This window comes from Girardinichthys multiradiatus, chromosome 5, assembly GCF_021462225.1.
Source record: "Girardinichthys multiradiatus isolate DD_20200921_A chromosome 5, DD_fGirMul_XY1, whole genome shotgun sequence".
Classification (NCBI taxonomy): domain Eukaryota; kingdom Metazoa; phylum Chordata; class Actinopteri; order Cyprinodontiformes; family Goodeidae; genus Girardinichthys; species Girardinichthys multiradiatus.
Window position 1 is genome coordinate 2,657,364 of NC_061798.1, and position 19,996 is coordinate 2,677,359.

The window sequence follows — 19,996 nt, forward strand, 5'->3', positions numbered from 1 at the left end:
ACCTTGTTGCTGCAAGGCAACAGTCCTACCGACTGCGCAATCGCAAGCCGTTTCGTTATTAAGGATATATTTGGGTTCTTTGTTTCACAGATTAACATGTTATGGTGTGAATTGTACGTATCAAACCCAAAACAACAGCAGAAGATCTTGTGAAGCTGTTTGCTGAAACCGGTAAGAGTGTCATTTTCTACAGGGACACTGATTCCTGTACTAACATGGGCTGAAAGGGCAGTAAGCAAGGAAGAATCCAGTACTTCACAAGTAACATAAAAAGCCAGGTTGCAATTTGAAAATGCAATAATGGACAAAGACCCTAATTTTTGGAGACATTTGCTGTGGTCTGAAGAGTTTGGCCTTAATGTTCATTAGGAGGAAAAGAGACAATGCTTGCAAGCCTGAAAACACCATCTCAACTTTGCAGTAAAGGAGAGGCATCATTATGGTGGGTGAGCATTTAGTTGCAGGGTAAACTGGTGCAGTAGTGCGACTAGTACTCGGGGCCTAGTGGTTAGAGAGCAGGGCTTTTGTGTCCTGGAGAGGCCCCAAATACCCTGGTTTGAATCCCACAGCCTGCCACTCTGGGTCCTTGAGCAAGACTCTTAGCCCCTGAATGCTCCTTGAACACTACACAATGGCAGCCCACTGCTCCCTAAGGGATGGGTTAAATGCAGAGGATAATTTCTCCAATGTGAGATCAATAAAGTCTAAATTGTTATTAGTATTACCTGACAAAATAGATGGCATCATGAGCAAAGAACGTTATGCCTAAATAGTGAAGCAAATTCTCAAGACATCTGCCAGGAAGTTGCTGATGGACACAGATTGGTCTCAGAAATGGAAAGTTATCCTAGGTATACCAACAAGTTAGTTACAAACTGACCTAAGGACAATAAAATCAATGTTTTGCAGTGGCCATCACAACAATCTGACGCCAACAGAGCAAACCTGGTTCAATTGTGTCAGGAGGAATACTAGGGAAATGTATGTAAATCTTTGCATTTTAAGAAAAGAAAAGAGAAAACAAATTCTCTTTGTCATCATTCTGGCATTTAGGAAATAATTTTGGTGTTCCCAGTCTACCCAAAAAAGGAAAGGTTTTGTCCGCTTTAATATCAGACTGAGAAAAACAGGGTTATTATTCCGTATATATGGAGATTTTCTGGTTTTCAACTATATTTCTGAAAACTCAATGATCAAAGAGATCCAAAATATATAACATGGCTTTCTGTAAACGTTCACCACAATCTATTTTTAGGTTCAGAGTTAATAAAATAAAGACCAATCTCTGCCAGAGTTTTGTTAGTATTCTATATTATTTATTTTTTAAGTTTTTATGTGGGTACAAATTAGTATTATGTCCATCTGCACATAATGCAAACACTCAGCTGCAAATGGTTGCGAGATTGTATTTCGAGGTTTGGCTAGTTGCCACTTGCTAGTTATTATAATAGTAACCAAGTCATCTCCTGGAGCATTCATATTTTGTGAGAAACTGTGCTGGGTGTAGTAATTTCATCATTCTCTTTCCATCAGATCTGTATCTTGCTTTTTACTTCAGATACATCTGATATGGTTGTGGACATAACAAGGCCAACTGCTATTTACAGTGTGTTTTAAAGAAAAAACTAATTTCAACACCAGTGTCTTACCATTCCCTACCTCCTGTGAGCTGCAGACAAATGCTCTGTATTGCCCCTGCTGCACTTCTCCTGCTGTGAGAGCATATCTCCAGTAGAATATCACCTGCAATGAAACACAAGTGTGAACAGCAACTGTAGAAAACATCCAGACCAAATTTTGCATTACTAATTTGTTGTGAGCAAGGCCAGGAGTAAAGAGAACATATCTATATGAGGACTTTGTGATAGATCAAACCAGAAACAAATGCTCTTCAGGTAAAGACTGCTTAAGTTAGTGCGAACCCATAAATTGAATATGTTGTAAAGGCATACAAACAAATACATAAATGTTTAACTGGGCTATTTCAAGTAGAGCTGAAACAAGGTAATGTAATACACACACACACTAATGACATAAGGATCGAAAACACACTTATCTAGCTTACAAATATGCACACCTGTTGGCAGGCTTGTGCTGAATGACTTCTACTTTGGACCTACTGTGTGTCGCACTTCACTGCTGGTGGCCAATTACTAGCAGCCTAAGGAGTGACCTCCTGCTGAGGCTCCCAACCAATTAGAGGACTTGATTTATACCAGCAATAACTTTCTCTCACACATTTGCGCACGCTGCACAAGGTTTACACTGTGGGCTCTCATACACAGGTAAATGATGTAGCAATGAGTAGAAGCAAGCAGAGTAAAAGACATAAGCAATAGAATTGGAACAAAAACCCACACTAATAAAGTCAAATACCCCCTATATATGCTATAATGATCAGCAATTAGAGCCTTTAGCAAAAGTGCATATATTTCAGGGCAGACAGCTGATGCTACAGTAGTAGTCTTTTGATACATGTTCAGAGAAAAACATGCCTGCGCAAAGTTCAAATTTTACGGCCGTGTACGTTGTGTCACACAATAATCACATATGCTTGACATTGTAGCGCTGCTGAAAACATGAAATAGCTACTGGCCCGATGTTTCTTTACAAAAAGGGCCAGAGAGGGGGGCATTTCAGCACCACACCTGCTGAAAACTCTTGCGGTGTCTTCCAATCAGCATCCATGTTTGACTCGATAACGCATTCCCTAAACGTTTGTATTCCATAAAATCTGTGATATAAAAGCATGGCCACAACCATTTTCCTGAATGTCTTGTAGCCTAACTCTCACATTCCCACTGCGCAGAGATGTTGAAGCGACGTCCTTTCTAAGTCACTTTTGCACGTCTAATTTTGGTCCACCAAAGGTGCAGACTCTGATACCAGACGACGTCTTTTTCCAATGTCTACCGAACTACTAGTTTTGACGTCCACAGGACCTCTAATTGTAGTAAAAATATAGTCCAAATGTGGTCGCTGTAGTTTTTTTTTCAATGTAAAATTTTAACTCAATTTAGGCAGTGCTGCTTCTAGGCTGTACAAAACTTTTCTCCCAGAAGGTGCACTGGGTACCAGTTAATTACTACAAAAGGTGTAATGCGTTTCCAGATCAAACCTGCTAGGTTTGAGCCAAGCTACAAAAATGGTACCCATTTGACCATTGTGAAAACAGCTCCTCCAGCCTCTAGAAACTCATGGACTTAGAGGTTTACAAATAAGTCAGCATTTATTTTTTTTCTTTATTTTTGTTATTGGTATATCAGGCAGCTTGACACTGGCGGCAAAATAAAAAATATATAAAACATTAGTTACATACCTTGGCTCTATACCTCACAAACAAATAAACATGCCTTTTCAACTTTATTATTTACAGCTGAACAGGTAACTTGTCAAAACTGGTGGTAAAACAGAAAATATATACAAAAACTATTGAAAATTACATAGCTCAATTTTAACCCTAATCAGTCCCGAGTGATGGCTTTGTGCCCTCGACTTATTTGCGGTTGTTTCAGATGCTCTGCAGCATATATCCTTATGAAGTCTTTTGTGGCTGCTTGATCACGATTCATGATTCCATCTGCATTTGTAGGAAACGACAAATGATTAGAGGCAATGCACTGGAAAATGCACTTTGTTGCTGTGTCCACCAATAGCAATACCGGATTATTTCAAAACCATTTCTGCAAATGTTATGACAGTTGGCTTTGAATTTTCAGTCTTTGCCAATTTTCACACTTGTCTCAATACAATGTCTACATCAGCTTACCTTTTATTGCTCCATAAACCTTAGCTTTGTCTAAAGATATCTTGCCTTGTTTTCCCTTAATATTAAATTTGGCCATCAATGCATTGGTGAAGAGCCAGGACAACAATAAATTACAATTATAAATCAATTTGAATATATGAAGGATAGATGATAGATAGATTCAGAGATGCAAAATTATTCAGATGAAAATAAAAGGTGAGTGCTAGTTGTGACAGATACTTACTGGGCATCAACGTTACCCTTCCCTGAGAACCATTAGAATGCTCCACAAAGCCAGATGGGTCTGAAAACATATAATTGAGTCTGTAACTTTTGTCTTGTGTGTAAAGAAGTCATTACCAAACTTGACTGTTAAGCAGTGAGCAACACTTTGTCCTGAACAGACTTTTGAAATTGTTGCTGCAATGATGTGAATACTGGTGGGACACTTCCCAGTGCAGACTTCCATAAGGTGAACTAAGGTTTCATTTACAGAGCCTAAAACACATGAAACAGCTTGTAATTATTTTAGTACCAAATTAATAATTTCTATTATTCTGTCTAAATCATTTGATTTGGCAAACTTCCTGGTTGTCAGACAATGGCCCACCCCTCTGCTGCTTACATGAATGGAGTAACTTTGTGAAGTGGGATGGGTGGTGCAAGGAAAGATGCCAAAGCTCACAAAATGTCTCTCTGGCCAGAGAACTATTAAGCGCTCTGTGTGTCTATTTGTGCTCTAAGGCTCACTGTCTCAGGTCATCTTCAAAGCTGCTGGTCACCTCAGCATCATCATTTGAACATCATTTGAAAGCATGGTAGTTCAAATTAGGTCATCAGGCATAACATTCACAAAGGATCAGAGAAATACATCTTTGTAAATGTTAACCCTCTAATTTAAAAGACCTGAAAAAGGTGTAACTGGTTATTAAATGATCTTTTAGTCTCAGGTGGTACTCTGGTTACTAAGGCTGAAGGCCCTTTTTGCACATTACCTTGAAAAAAGGAGAAGAAAAGTGAGAAACGACATGGCATCACCTTCACTTCCAGAATGTGGAATGAAGAGACGACCGTGCACTCCATTCCAGGCATTACTACTCAGGCACAGATCAACAACAAGCAATCCTTAGGAATTGATCACAAAGCAAAATATATATGTATAGTTCTATCCACTACACCTGAAGAGCATTAAAGGGAGCGCACCAAAACGAGTTGCTCTCAGACACACCTCAGAACGGGGGTAAACGAGGAGCCTGTGGAGCTATAATAACAAGGAACTCAGACCAAAAGCATTGCAGTTCCACTTTATATAGACCACAACTAAATTATTTAAGTGTGAAAAGGAAGGATTTAAAAGCATGATATGTCTCCTTCAAAGCAGTGGTGCCTAAACTACTCACATACGGTGTCGGAAATTCACAACGCAGAGTGATCTATTTTTTGGCAACTGTTTTGCACACACTATATATTTCTGCTGATTGTTGCTCATGCAGCATAGTGCACTAAACAATTGCAGAAGTAAAAACACCCATTAAACCCTGTAAATGGGATCAATTTGCACCTATTATGCATATACAGGTGTTATCAAAGGGAAAAATCTTAAAGTCTTCTCTTATCTGTGTTTCTAAATCAGACAGGGATGCAATAAATTGTAAAAGACAATAGAAGTAATACATTCAGAAATAAAAAACATTGTCGTCAAACAAAAATAGATCAGATTATACAATTGCCATATTGCACTAATGCAAAGTATTAGATATATCTGATACAACATCAGAATAAAAAGGAAGAGGTCTCTTCCCAGTAGGATGTGGCCGGAAAACCGATCAGTGCTCAAAATGCACTGATCGGATGCCCATACAACCTCAGCCGATTTCTTTTCATGAGTAGAAGCATCTTATAAATTCCTCCTGGGTCACAGAGCTCCACGACCTATCTTTAAGGCAGAGCCAAAAAATCCTATGGAGGCAGCTCTTTTCAGTCGCTTGTATCCAGGATCTCATTCTTGATCATTAGGGAAGGTACGGTGAGACCGGTATTGGCTTGTGTACAATCACATCCTTTTAATTTTATGAAAAAATGAAAGCATCCTTGGTTTCTCTTAGTGGGTGCTGGCTGTGCAATTGCTTGCCACACCCCTTTTAATTTATTCATATTTAAATATAATTGGGCAGTTTTTCTTCTAAATCATGCATAACGCGTTATTCTAGAGACTGTACTTGAGTGATAGAGCTTTATTAGGAACATATTGGCCAGCATTTAGTTTTAAAATTTGTAAGGCATACAAACTCAGGTTTGTACACATTTAGCAGCTAGAAATCACTTATTGAATTTTCCCATGTGGTTTTTAAGAAACTAAAATTACATTTGTCAGAAGATTATTTGGTATGGATATTTAGTCAACTACAATTGTAAGCTGGTCAATATAATTAGTTCATGCAAGTATTACTTTTCTGGCTCTGCCTAGTTCTGCTTCCAGTGAGTTTGGAGCCTGATGAAGCCAGCAGGCAAGATATGCCTATCTAGACCTTCAAAACTGGCAGATAAAACCAGAAAGGACATTTTAGAATCATTGATAATTTATATATTTTTTTTTACCCTTACAGTTGTAAACTGTATTTGTTATGCCAATAATTACAAGCTATTTGCAATCCCAATTTGGCATCATAAATTCAGATGTCCATAAGAAAAGTTATGTTTCATTTTCATTTAGCTTTTTAATTTCAGTTATTGTTTCCTGCACTAAAAGAAAAATCACCTTCTAAGGTGCTTAAGTTGCCCTCTGATGTCTGAGTACAGTTGGCTAAATGCTATCCTGTTTTGTTATAAACCAAGACACACTCCCCCATGGAGAACTACAAGCTGTATGCATATATGCTCAAATCAGGGCTTTTCTGTGTTCAGACAAATGCATAGTAATCTAAACAATGTCCACTTTTGTGTTTGTGTGTGTGTGTGTTCTTGTACTTGTTGCTGAGTGAGAACCATTTTTTGTATTTTTATCGCAAAGTGAGGACATTTTGACAAAGTGAGGACATGTTCCTGGTCCTCACTTTTTCAAATTCTGTTCTTGGGACAGGGGTTAGTTAGGTTTAGGACTAGGGTATGAATTGAGTTATTGTTAGGGTTAGGGTTAGGTATTAACTGGTTAGGGTTAGGGTGAGTGTTAGGGTCAGGGTTAGGCACTAAAAATCAAGGAAAATGAATGGAAGTTAATGGAAGTAACCGAAAAGTCTACATAAAGATGATAAAACATGGATGTGTGTGTGTGTGTTTGTGTGTGTGTCATGGCCTCCCTTATTTCTAAGTAACACCTGGGACCCTGCCATTGCCAGATGATCACTGTGTTTTAAAATGAAATGCAACCAGGGATGTTCATGCACCCGTTTTGGGTGCACACATCCTTAATGTTAACACTAACACACACTTTGATTCATACATCCAGAGAAACAATGCATGTTGACAGACACAGACTACAGTTCAGAGGCAGGTAGTCTGCTTGCCTGCCATGTTAAGTAGAGGATTACAGTGCAAATCAGAGGCTTATCTGCAGAGAGTATAATGTAAAATCAGAGGGTAATCTAGTTACACATTAGGTAGGATAGTCAGCATTCCACCATTAGAGTACCTTGCATACAGGCTCCAAAAGTGTGTTCCTACTTGCGTCATAAATTGAGATGTATAATACATTTTTTCATCTGACAGGACATTAGCTGCTTCTAATGAAACAGTTCGAAATTGGCTTGTTTCCATTAAGCAAATTTATTTTCAAAATTACAATTTGTACAATTTGATGGTGAATGGAAACACACCTAGTGACGTTCTGTTAAAACTTATTTAGTCAGTCAGTAATTTTCTACCGCTTATTCTATAGTGGGTCGCAGGGGTGCTGGTGCCTATCTCCAGCAGTCTATGGGCGAGAGGCGGGGTACACCCTGGACAGGTCGCCAGTCCATCACAGGGCAACACACAAACAACCGTGCACACACTCATTCATACACCTAAGGGCAATTTAGAGTTACCAATTAACCTAACAGGCATGTCTTTGGACTGTGGGAGGAAGCCGAAGTACCCAGTCAGAACCCACACATGCACAGGGAGAACATGCAAACTCCATGCAGAAAGACCCCAGGCTGGGAATCGAACCCAGGACCTTCTTGCTGCAAGGCAACAGTGCTACCAACTGCGCCACCATGCAGCCCTAAAACTTATTTAAACTAGATTTTTGGCAGGTGGGTGAGGTCAATGCGGTGCTAACAGGCAAAACATGATGCTGTTGAGTTTGAGCTCAAACATATAATTACAATAAGATAGGCCAAGAAAAAGTACAGTTTACTGAGAAATGACAATTATTGTAAAGATAATTCACAGTCTGCCAGTCCAAAGGCACTGTCCCAACCGCCACGCAGTGTTGAAGAGGTGTGTCAACCATGACAGACCCACAACATCCAGAAACTTAAGGTACTCAGGGCGGAACTCATCCACCATTTAAGCATTGCGACTGTGGAGCTTTTTAACCACCTCAGTGACTTCAGCCTGGATGACGAAAGAGTCCATCTCTGAGTCCCCAGTCTCCACCAGGGAAGGTGTGATGGCAGGATTGAGGAGATCCTCGAAATACTCCGTCCACCGCCTGATAATATCCCCAGTTGAGGTCAGCAGCTCCCCATCTCCAATGTAGATAGTGCTGGCAAAGCACTACTTTGCTCTCCTGAGGTGCCAGACGGTTTGCCAGAATTGCATTGAGGCCTCTCTCGTTTCTCACTTTTGGCCTCTGCCACAGCCCGGGCCGCAGCACCCACACGGTACCCTTTAGCTGTCTCAGGATTCCCACAAGCCAACCACAGATAGTAGGACTCCTTCTTCAGCTTCACAGCATCTCTTACTGCCGGTGTCCATCACCAGGTTCGGAGATTGCTGCCGCGATAGGCACCGCAGACCTTATGGCCACAGCTACGGGCGGCAGAATAATAAAAGAGGAGAACATAGTCAACTTGGACTCTATGTCTCTAACCTTCCCCGGAATCTGGTCAAAGCTTCTCTAGAGGGGGGAGCTGAATACATCCATGGCCGAGGGCTCCACCAGATGTTCCCAGCAGACGCCCTCTATACTCTTGGGCCTGCCATGTCTACCCAGCTTTCTCCTCTTCCAGCAGATCCAACTCACCACCAGGTGATGATCAATGGACAGCTCACCCCCTCTCTTAACCTAAGTGTCCAAGACATGTGGCAGAAGGTCCAAAGACATACTACAATACCCACCAAGTCTGTCATCAACATCCTGCCTTGGGTGTCCTGGTGGCACGTGCACTCATGAACACCCTTATTCATGGTGTTCATTATAGACAATCCATGACTGGCACAGAAGTCCAATAATGAAACACCACTTGGGCTCAGATCGGGGAGGCCATTCCTCCCAACCACACCCATCCAGGTGTCACTGTCATCGAAGTCCCCTAGCAGAATTAGTTCCCGAAAGAGGCACTATCCAGCACCCCTGACAGGGATGCCAAGAAGGCCCGGGACTCCGCACCACCACTCGGCCTGTAGGCCGAAGCAACAGTCAAAGACCTGTCCCTAACCCAAAGGCACAGGCATGCGGCCCCCTCATCCACTGGGGTAATCCCCAGCACGAGACCTACATCTTCATCCTCTGCCCAGTCTTTCTTGCACCGGTCCCTCATGGTTCCCCCTGCAGGTGATGGGCCCAATGGGAGATGGCCTCGCTGTCTGACCCGTCACCCAGAGCCTGTTTACCACGGGAGACCCTGCTTGGGGCATTTAAGCCCCAGACAACATGTCCTCTAGGACCATTCGAGCACTCAAACCCCTCCACCATTAAGCTGGCAGTTCAAGAAGGGGTCGTTGTATCTTAGTCAAAGTAAAACTGGATTACAAAAGACTAACATCCAATGCTTATTTCTTATTAAAAAATAATTTCGGGCAATTATTTACCATTTATTTACTATATTGATGTGTTCCATTCAATTTGTGAAGCTAAGACTTGGGTAAAACCATCTCAAGCATCAATACTATTATTCCAAATAGGTAAAGATGCCATAATTTAAAAATAATGCAATATTTGATGAAACACAGATATTTCGTTTTAGGCTTTAGTTCACATTATCTTTTCTGTATCTAACCAAAAAATTACCTCTGCTTAGAAAGGACATGAGTCTACTGAAAAGGTTGATTTTGAACACTGTAATAAATTATTATTATTATGTTATTATTATTATTATTATTATATTAGGTTTTTCAGAAAGTTAAATTAATAAAATAATGTAAAACTAATCAAAACCCTCAGGCCTTCATTCATTGAAGCTTTGGTTTAAATTTGCTTGAATTGTTCCTATGCTCTATAATCTTCTTTAGTCTTTTGGGAAATAGTTTTTTGAATTACTTATAATTTACTTCTGAACTCTAAAGAGACGACCTGCCATAAAAACATCCTAGAATCTTTGAGCATTAGAGTAGCCTACCCGGCCAGATGGTAGCTGTGACCTAAGGCTGAGGATCCTTCCAATCAAGACAGAGAGGCAGCTGATAGAACTAGATGAAGCCCAAGCTGGTTCTGAGAAAGTAAACAGTGTCTGACTCACCTGTAGACTCTTCCTATCCTGTCATATGAAGCTGACTTGAGGTATCAGGATATGCTGGACCCCTCTTCTAAACGTAACCTCTGACCCCTGTCATGTATTAAAAAAAACATAAACAAAACACAAATTATGCACGAAACATTGAGCGAGAAAATAAAAGATAAGCTGCAGACATTTATTGTCAGCATGTACAGTTTTAGAACACTGAGGCTGTGACCCAAATGGGATGGTGGTCATAGAAGATTCCAGAAGATTCCAGAAACAACATGCATGGGTTTTGTTTTTTTGTCAAATGAGGGATTTTTATTATGGTAAGAAGCTGGAACTTATTATCAGACACAGGTAATAACATCTAAAAACACCGGACAATTAATGGTAAACATATAGCTAAAAAAAGTTAAGATGCGTAAAACCCAAAAAGAGCACACAATACTAATGTTGTTTTGTCTGTAATAAAAATACAAAAAAGTTGATAACGATTGAAAGAAATATCCGACACTGAACTATGAATGCAGATTTCTGTTAACCTAAATCTTGGATTTACTTAAATATGAGATGGGGAGTGTGTGTGGAGGGTGGTGTGCGTGTCTGTGTGTCTTTATTACAATATTGTCCAACCTACTGCTGTGATGCTGCATTTTAAACAGGGGTACCATCAATAAGTAATGGCATTCCAGCAAACGGTATAATGAACATGTGACTTTTAAACCACACACACACACACACACACATTAATACACGCATAGACAAAGAAAAATAGCTTGTAAAGCTGTCACATGCGCATTGTGGGAGCTTGTTCAAACTAGATAACTTGTAGCCCTCATTGTTAATGATTTCCTTGTTTTGCAGATTTCTCTCATGATAATTTTAGTCCCAATAATGAAAGGTGACACTCTTTGAGAACAGACTCAGAAAAACAAAAAAGGTAGGAACAGAGAAAATGAGAGAGAGGAGAGATTATGTTGTAATCTTCTTGTGTTTAAACTTTAAAAAAAAAATACTTATTTAATTTTGTTAATTAATTTACTGCTATATATTTTTGGTTTTTTTCACCTTGCTCTTCAGTGCTTCAGTCTGACTAGAGAGTTTTCAAATGCGCTTTACAAATGAACTGACATAATTTCATACCACAACTCATTTGTCCAATAGTTGCTATGCTAATTGCAACCATTACCTACTTCTAAGGCAGATCCAAGTTTCAAACTAAGGTAAATGCCAGATATGTGAAGGAAACCTGGAAGAGTGCTCTTTATCAATTTATTCTGAGGTGTTTATTGCAGGCATTTGCATCAAATACACCTTGCTAACTGTGCAGGTACACATCAACATGGTGCTTCAGTGTGATAATGTGAAAATTATATTCCAGCAATATAATTGTTACAGATGCAGGAGCTCTGGGCACTTCAGGTCCTGAGGTGTTCTGAATCTCCACTAAATTTGAAATGAAAGATGAAACTATTGTGCATAAGAAACATACATGAAATCGAAGTTACATGTTTTGACTTCACAAGCATAAACGTGTTCTGTAACCAAACGTGAAACACACCAACAACAAAAAGCTGAATTTGACAATTTTTGTGTGTTTCTAGACCAACGATAAAAAATTCAAACTTAACAAAACTGTAAAAAATGCAGTTGCAAGTTGGTTTTCTAATTTTGTCATAACAGGCCTACTTCTATCCTTCTTTTCATTTTCTATCAATATTCTGCTTTATTTTCCATTACTGCATAGAGACTTATTTTTAGCAGAGCTGACTGTAAGACCCCACTGATCAAAAAATGCACTGTTGCACAGTTTGACATCTATGCTAATTCCCTATAAGAATAACAAAAAACCTGAGTGAAAGTTAAGTGAATTAAATTAGACTTGTTTTGTTTCTAATGGAACTTTAAAGGAGGAACTTCTATTTGTTTCACTAGTAAGTGCTAAATTGGGTGGTTCCTGCGCTGTTTCATGTTAGTGTCTAGGTAAGTGTAAACTCGAATTTTGGCTTTTAACCCTGCTAATCTTTTGTATTCCCAAATATTAAACCAACAATAGATTTAACTATCCGTAACTACCATGGGAAACAGACTGTACTTCTCACTGCTTTTTTAAGTTTCTTCAGTTGTCAATATATTTTTTTTTGTTTAGCAACAACTGACCGTAATGTGATTCTGACCTGTTGTCAAAATCTGTTAACATGATGTCAAACTTGACAGTTACAAACAGAAGCATTTTTAATTCACTGAGCATAATTGCCCCTGTTCAGACATGCAGGAGTTTTGTCATAAGAGCTAACTTCTTGTTTTTCTTGGGCTCCTAATTTTTTAAATTGCATGACTTTTTTTCTGGAATATTTACATTTCACTATCATGAAGTATTTGGATATGGTGTGTGTGTGTGTGTGTGTGTGTGTGTGTGTGTGTGTGTGTGTGTGTGTGTGAGTGTGTGTATGTGGAGGTTTACTGTGCAATACTAATCATTTCTGTTTAGGTTGTAGAAGTTCACTGCACTGTCCCAATTTTTCTGTATAATATTGTTAAGTTTTGTTGGTACTCACCTATCCTGAAGATCAAGAAAATATGAATTGGATATGAATTAAATTCTCACTCAGCAGTGTGAGCATACATATGCACCAAATGATGAAATTCTTAACATCTGATTCATCAGTCTTGCTCACTGATGCAATCTTTTCAGACCTGTTGCACCCATGTTCCACTGACTTTACTGCACCTTCTGCTTGTTCTTTGGAAAAAGAAGAATGAAAGCTGTCTCAACGTAATGTCTCTGACCAAATAGGTTTCTGAAAACAGATGGATCTCATATTTTGATGGTGTCAAAATGAGGTGAGATCCTTCCATGTATCCATGCAGAAATTAATTAAACCATCACAATCAACTCAATAAAATATAAATCAGTTAATTTTCACATTCTGGAGCTGTGAAATCTCAAAGGTCCATTCGGAGTCATGCTATTAATTCTCTTTTCTTTTGCAGAAGTGTATTACTATGATTGAGACTAAAAAAAATGCATATGATGAAATGAGTATCAAATGGATAATGATCATGCTACATGGATAAGATGTCATGAAAACGAGAATGAAGGATGATTCTTCATCTTAACCATATATCAATGATTGATGATGGAATTATTATTTTTACATTTATTATTGATGAATATAAAGGCAATAAGGTTTTTTTTTTTTACAATAATAAGTTCTACTCGATTTTTTTAATCAACTATATATCTAAGAAAAGTATTGATAATCACTTGTGATGTATGAACAAAAAAGGGTGAAGTTGAGGTAATGGCTTTAAACTGTAAGTGGAGAAAATTCTGTAACTAAAGGTTTGATCAGGAACAATGTAAGAATTAAAGCCTCTGTTTAAGAGGAAGTGTAATGTTGAGTGAGACAGGAATAGAGCAGATATTGATGAATGGGAAAATGAGAGCTGTAGCTTACACTACAAGGCTGATGACTGAGATGAGGGCACAGGTCAGAGGAGAGGTCAGCAGACGGCTCAGGTCTGAGGTGATGGTGGCATATCTGATGTGAAGCACACGACTCTGGGAATTTTCAAGGAAAAGACCACCTTATGAGATGGGTAACCAATGGAACAGCCATGGCAACAACCACTGGCCAATAAGGACAAAGAGTTTGCTGAAAATGCTCTACAAAATGGGCAAGAATAAAGGAACTAGATGGTTGTTTTCTCGCATAAGACTAGCAAAGAAGATCGGATGGAGAAAGACACTACAGATAAATCAGAGGACCGGAGAAACTGCTGACAATCTGCATTGAAAAGAGAATCAACCCATGTGCCCTGAAAGGACTGTGGTTCACATTTGAGTATCTGATTCAAGCTGTTGCATTTTACCCAGACAACTGAGAGAACATGGTCGGCAAACAGCTGATTGCTGTGATAGACCATTGAATCCTGGACCATCAGTGTCTGTCTGTCTTACAATCACTATTCAGGTCCAACAACTGTCACCTAATTGAGCATGCACTGAAATGTCAATGGTCCAACTTTAATTCCATCTGATTCAGAAATCAGCTGATCACACTGAACACACTGACGTTCAAATAACTGCACAGACGCGCTTCACAGTTCAACAATATTTAAACGGCAATCAAAACAATTCACCATAAAACACTTTAATAAAACTTGGCATGCGATAAACCAGTAAAACACATTGGATTAACTGGTGATTTTAAAGCACCGTAATTTCCTATTTTTAGCCCACGCAGACCAGAAAAGTATCAAAATGAAAAAAATGAAATGAAAAAAAAAAACAAACGACATTACTTTTGTTGATTTGAGGATACTCTATACTTTCTTCTAGGAAAAGTATGGAGGTAAAGTTTCTGAATTTATGGATGACGTTTGGAGCGTTTGTACATCCGCAAACCGCTCTGAATGTCCAACTTCTTCTCCTTAGTCCAAAAATGGGGAAAAAAAATATGAACCGTTGGCAGTCAACTGGAACAAAACAAGGAGGGAAATTTGTCTCCTTAGAAAAATAATTGTGGTTTTCTTTTCACCCAAGTAGCGGCGCTACAAACAGATCTCCGATCGGAAGGTACATCTTATGGTCTTCTTATCCCAGCAAGATTTCCAGCTTTTTCAAGCTCTTCATGGAATTGGTCAGTGTAGAGAAAGGAAATAAACCCGCCCCTGAGCTTCTGCTTCTCCGAAGATTGGCTCCTTGCTTAGCGAACGGCAGGACACTACGGCTGGAAAGACGACTAGCATTAGCTTGAGCTAGCTTTTTATCACTCTGCCAGTGATGTCAGAGCTGCTATGCATGATGGGAGGTGTGGTAGGAGTCCGTTTACTTGACAAAATGGACAATGGCCCAACAACTCTTTAACACAACTTTGGCAGATTAAAATTGCAATCTAATTGGAGGCCTTGATGATGAGGATCACAGTCCTTAGGACTAATAATGAACAACCTACCAACGTCTTTCCTGGGTTGGGTCTGAGCTTGAGGAAACAACGAAAAGTGTTGAAAGAAAAACCTGAAATAAACTCTGAATAATTTTTATGATTATGTGAATTTTTTTGAAAATTCATACAGAATTTAAACAAAAACTAATAAAAACTATGATTTTGTTAACCTTTTTTGGTAAATAATTAAATGTGTCAGTAACTCAAGAAGAATAGTAACTTCTTTAACAGATGCTACAGCATGCTTGTCTTTCTAATGGGTTTGTTTGGATTTTTGAACACTTCTCCTTGCCCAATTTAAATCTTTAAAAATTATTTTTGAATTATTTAATCACTTTTGCCCCTATATTTTGCTCTGTTTATAATCATTCATCCCACAGCAAGAAAAATGTGATTTGATTTGAGTTGGTGAGACTTTAAAAAAAATCTATTTTAATCTTTTTTGTTTTTATTTTATTAAACATTCAGTGTCATTTTACATGCAAAAGAGGTCGAGGTCATGTCAATCAAAGAAAACATGACACATCTTGTATTTTTGTTGTTCTTCCAGGTGAAATAATTTCCCTGATTGACTACTGATTGCCACAAATGAGTGCAAAGAAAGGCTGTGATGACAGGAAGTTAGAACTTTACCCACATCTCTTCATATGTTTTCTTGAGTCCTCCAGAATATTTCAGACTTGTCACAACATACTGAGTGAAGACATTGAAGCCTATTGGTGAGTTGGGAGCAACAGCATTACATTTGGAAAAACAGTGATAAAGCACACACAGCTTTATCACTGTTATTAATTTGAATATTTTACTGCTTTTTATTTAATAATGTATGTAATTAGTTGCTCTTAAGGAAGCAGAGTACTCTAAATTATTCAGCTGAAGAGCCAAAATCCTTTTAATTGCTACTTTTTTGTTGCTTATTTTGTCTGTGTTGAAAAAAGTGGATTTACACTCATTAAGGTTCCAATGTAAAACCATAACAACTTTTCCAGGACACAATCCTGAAACATTTGATTTATTGCTTATCTAGCAAAAACATAGCGTAAAAAGGGGAAGTAAAGTGAAATTCTAACAACACACCTCAAAACTAAAAACATTAAAAACCACTGTTGGGGTAAAATAATTCTATCACTGATGTCCTTGCGGCCTCAACCTCACCTCAGTCCGTATGTCGTGAGAAAGAACAAATAAAGAGCAGGAAATTAAGATTAACACAAGTTTAATTTGGTAAATAATAAGTCCAATGATTTCCAATCTGTATTGAATACAGAAAGAATGATACAAAGAAAGAAAGATTTATCAAAGGCCTTTGGGAGAGACTCAGAGATCAGCAAAGCTAGGCTGTTTCCACCGAATGGTCTGTCTTACAATCAGTGTTAAAGCATTTTATACCCTTATTTCAAAGCTTACTGACTGACCCTCCCCTCTAAGAATTATTTTCGAAGTCTGTGTCGGCGATGTAAATTAGCCAACCCCCATGGGAGTACTTTATTGTCTATACCATGCCCAACAGCCGATATTTATTGCTTTACTGCCCATACAGCCGGCATTTACTGCTTACAGCTGCTGGGAACATCCTAACCTGGGGTCCAGCCGTGCTCCAGCCTGAATCCTGCTGTGACCCCTGACTTCTCCCACTCAGGCTCACAATACATGTTATTTCAGTTTTATGGTTATACATGCGAACTGAACTAATAGCATGAAAGTACATGATTTTAATTCTCAACAGTTCCCCATTTTGACCTCTGCAAAAGAGGTCAATATTCAAAGACGTAGGAATGATAAGTATCAAATAAAAAGAATAAGGTCAAATTTGCACACCAAAAGATTAGTACTCTGCGAAGTAACAAAGGAAAGCCATGAATTACAAATGAGCCACTAATTCCAACCTTCAGTAACAACATTTTGCATCATATTATATGGAGGTGCATGAGTGAGTGCCCCTTTTTCAATAGTTGACGTTATAATTCTTACTGTAAGTGAGCGAATACATGGCACACAAAACCATCCACACGTTACTAGAATACCAAAACATACAGACAATAAAATCAGCAATGAGATAATTATATTCTCCTTCCACTTACTAAAGGTGTTGGTGAACTACTCCTCCAATCCCCTGCCAATTCCTGAATATTCATGCATTTCCTTACTTATCGTATGCAAGCCTTCTAATGCTCAAGTCGCTGAACCATCAGGAGCAGTATTATTTGGAGTAAAGGTACAACACATGTCACCAAACATTGCCCACACATTCCCCTTTTCAGCCAACAACATGTCCAGAGCCCATCTATTCTGCACAGCCATAAGAGATGTAGGTGCCAACTGCTCTACCAACACTTCAACCGCGTCTCGTGTCAGATTTGCCAACTTTAAGACATTGTAATGTATGTAACTGATCCTGTCTACATTTTATTTGGGGTTACAAGAAAAACTGCTGAAATTACTGGTAAATTTTCAAAATCAGCTGCCACTTGATCAACTAATTTATATTCATCAGGAACTCCACGCAGAACACCAATTGCATCAATATAAGTTAATGAACTGTCCATAAGATCAAAGGACCTGATCTAACTCACCTTTCATCCATGTGGTTATTTCTCCCCCCACAGAAGCAATGACCAGCCTCACCATTGCACAGCTTCCTACTGCCATAGGAGAAATTTGGACCAACAAAATATTTCCACCACAATAGTAATATAAACCTTATCCGGCCCAGTCTCCTACAGTGCCAGCTGGGTAAGTTGTGTTACACCATGATGGAGAGACAGTTCCCTGTTTTAACTGTGGGTTTTTAGTAAACCCTGTAAAATTGAAACAGGGATAATCATATCCCTCACTTTGAGAAGAAAAAGGGCCTACCAGTGAGCTATTGCTAATTACCCGAAACACCTTTGCTAAGGTATGACATGCAGGGTTTTCTTTACCATGAGTTAACAAAAGCATACATTTAAATCCTAGTGGATCCGCCTTCTCATATATGGGAGCCAGTTGGTCTGGCAGCCGCACATGCAATTCATGGTCATGGTCGACTTGCATGCTGTCTGAGCCATCCATGTCAACCACAGATTGGACTCTGTAAATCCCAGAGCCCCTTGGATAACATCTTCCGGGGTTAAGGTGTTATAGTCTATTTGAAGCACAGGGGTTTCCACTTCACCACCTTTGGCCATAGAAGAAACAAAATTAATTCTAACAATTCTACCCTGATCTCGTGCGATCCATCCAGGCAAATTTACTCCTAAATACATATAAAATCCGGAACTCATATTTCCACATCTAAGAGTAGGTGGCATTATTGTAATATTATGGTTGTGGTAGGGGTTGCTATGTATTCCTCCAATGCTGAGTACTATTGGATTAATACCTCCAGTGACTCCTTGTAGTGGATAAATCCTCTTCAGCTCAGTGCGATCACACCGGTGAGCCTCCAGGGGATTTATTATGCCCCTTTTAAGAAACCTCTATTGCCTGTGACCTTAAGGCTCCTCTGCTGGTGCACACTGGCTCCAATGATACCAGGTGTCTCCTTTTCTTCTCAGACGAACTGCATAAGATGTTCTTTACAGGACTTGGAACGGGCCTGTGAACCTGGGTTCCAGCCACTTCCGCTTGATGACCTTGAGCCACACCCAGGTGACTCCTGGTACTACATGTGCCTCTTGTTCCCTCAGGTCCTCTGGAGAATTCTGCCGCTAGGGTCTGCAACTCATTAAAGAACGTTTTAGAAGATAATTATGCTGATTTACCTGTTTGTCCTGGTATCCGCTGTGCTGGTCCCAGTCTGTAGTTCATGTGGGGTGTAACCTGTGGACTGATTAACAGACATCCTGACAGACATCAAAGCAACTGGCAATGCATCCACCCAATTTAATTTAGTCTGTGCACAGATTTTAGCCAATTTTGTTTTCAATATTTGGTTCATTCTTACAACCTTGTCTTGTGACTGAGAATGATATACTGTACCGAAAGCATGTTTTAGTCCCAACATTTGTTCCACCTGTTGTAGATCCTTGTTCCTGAAATAATTTCCATTATCAGACCTTATCTTTTTCCGGGAAGCCATGTCTGGAAATGCTATGATTAATTAAACATATTACCACAGATTATCCCTTTCAAGGTTGGGTGTAATTTTAAACATACCTGGAGATGAATGCACAGTAAGTTTTGGATTAAATTATCCACAGATGGAACAGTTCTTGATCTTGATCGTATCTCTCACCATATCTTTTAAATATGGCTGCCACCATTGTTCCAGATTGACAAGCACCTGCGAAATACCTACATGCAATGTTCCATGTGCCTCTTCCAAAATGTGTTCTCATGTTTGGTGGCATCACAACTTTACCATCCGGGCCTCTCCAAAGGCCATCTTCTTCTTTTGCTCCTTTTCTCTTCCACACAGTAAGTTCCTCAGGGGGAGAACGCCTTTTGATGTTATTTGATTTTTTCCAAGTTTAGATGTTCAAAGGTCTCAACTTCAACACTTACTAAATTGAAGCTGCTTACCTGCTACTTTTGTAGGCAAAAACAAGGCTTGAGCCACAAATCTCATTTCATTTTCATGTTTGATTGATTGGCTTCTGTGCTGCAGTCACAAATCCACATCTCAACCATTGTTTCAAATGAACATGTCTTTTCCCTTATTATCAAGCATACAGCTAACATACTGAATAACCTCTCTATATTTCCCCCTTTTTGCTGAAACAACACTGTTA

At 39.1% G+C, this 19,996-nt stretch overlaps 1 long non-coding RNA gene across 1 annotated transcript in view; it reads left to right on the forward strand.

The window, feature by feature from the left end:
- The window catches only part of LOC124869143, a 175,785-nt gene extending 157,802 nt beyond the window's left edge, over positions 1-17,983 (forward strand). Inside the window, exons 3-4 of the long non-coding RNA XR_007038501.1 lie at positions 15,835-16,003; positions 17,891-17,983. This is a non-coding gene — a long non-coding RNA (uncharacterized LOC124869143). The remainder of the gene's footprint in view (positions 1-15,834; positions 16,004-17,890) is intronic.
- The last annotated feature ends 2,013 nt before the right edge of the window (positions 17,984-19,996 follow it).